This window comes from Octopus sinensis, linkage group LG12, assembly GCF_006345805.1.
Source record: "Octopus sinensis linkage group LG12, ASM634580v1, whole genome shotgun sequence".
NCBI lineage: Eukaryota > Metazoa > Mollusca > Cephalopoda > Octopoda > Octopodidae > Octopus > Octopus sinensis.
Genome location: NC_043008.1, coordinates 59,400,477 through 59,402,451, shown reverse-complemented (window position 1 = coordinate 59,402,451; position 1,975 = coordinate 59,400,477).

Below are 1,975 nucleotides of genomic sequence, written 5' to 3'. Positions count from 1 at the left end.
ATTACTGAAATGCATTTAATTTGTAATCAATAAATGATTGATGGGAGGTTCTTGTTTTCTACCTCGCCAAAAAACAAACAAAAACCCAACAAAAAAACCCAACAGCAAAAAAAAAAAAAAAAGCTACATTAAGACGTAATTTTCTTTCTCAACCATTAAAAGAGGGATTAGTTTCGAAAACAAAAGATGAGTTTTTTTCTCTTTATTCTCATAGATTAATAGTTTAAGTGATTTGAAGTATCGAATCTCCCATATGTGTGGTAAGAAGCTTGCTTTCCAGCCACAAGGTTCCGGGTTCAGTTCCACTGCGTGGCACCTGTAGCAAGTCTTCTACTATAGCCTCGAACCGACCAAAGCCTTGTGAGCGGATTTGGCTGACGGAAGCTGAAAGAGGCCCATCGTATGTATGTATGTATGTATGTATGTATGATGCATGCATGCATGTATGTATATGTATGAGCATGCATGTATGTATGTTTGTATGTATGCATGTATGTATGTATTGCATGCATGTATGTATGTATGATGTATGTAGTATGTATGTATTGTATGTATGTTGTATGTATGTTATGTATGTATGTATGTATGCATGCATGCATGCATGTATGTATGTATGTATGTATGTATGTATGCATGTATGTATGTATGTATGTATGTATGTATGTATGTGTGTAGTATGTATGCATGTATGTATGTATGTATGTAGGTATGTATGTATGTATGTATGTATGTATGTATGCATTATGTATGTATGTATGTATGTATGTATGTATGTATGTGTGTATGTAGGTATGTATGTATGCATGCATTATGTATGTAGTATGTATGATGTATGTGTATGTATGTATGTATGTATGTATGTATGTATGTATGTATGTATGCATGCATGCATGCATGTATGTATGTATGTAGTATGTATGTATGTATGTATGTATGTATGTATGTATGCATGCATGTATGTATGTATGTATGTATGTATGTATGTATGTTTGTATGTATGCATGTATATATATATCTGGGTGGTTGTGTTTGTTTCTTTCTGCTTGTGTTTCCCCTTTTATCACTTGACAACCAGTTTTAGCGCGTTTACGTCCCCGTAACTAAGCGGTTCAGCAAATGAAACCGATAGAATAAGTACTGAGCTTAAAAAATAAGCCCTAGGGTTCAACTTGTCCAACTAAAACCTTTTAAGGCGGTAATCCAGCATGGCTGCAGCCAAATGAGGGGAACAAGTAAAAGAATAAAAGAATCCATCCAGTTATATATATATATATATATATATACACATACATACACATGTACACATACACACACATATATATATTTATAGTATGTGTTATGGAAGCACTCCGTCGGTTACGACGACGAGGGTTCCGGTTGATCCGAATCAACGGAACAGCCTGCTCGTGAAATTAACGTGTAAGTGGCTGAGCACTCCACAGACACGTGTACCCTTAACGTAGTTCTCGGGGATATTCAGCGTGACACAGAGAGTGACAAGGCCGGCCCTTTGAAATACAGGTACAACAGAAACAGGAAGTAAGAGTGAGAGAAAGGTGTGGTGAAAGAGTACAGCAGGGATCACCACCATCCCCTGCCGGAGCCTCGTGGAACTTTTAGGTGTTTTCGCTCAATAAACACTCACAACGCCCGGTCTGGGAATCGAAACCGCGATCCTATGACCGCGAGTCCGCTGCCCTAATCACTGGGCCATTGCGCCTCCACGATGTGTTATGAGTAGTTATAGGAAAGAATCCGATATAAACTCAACTAACAATTAAAGATGGAGAAGAGAAGATGTTAAAAGTTTTAAAAAAATTTAATCAATGCATACGATCGTTTCAAATGATAACACCAACATGTAAGAAACATGGAAAAAAATTAAATTAATTATAATTATAATTGTGGAGGCACATGGCCTAGTGGTTAGAGCAGCGGACTCGCAGTCGAGCGATCGCGGGTTCGAATCTCAGAC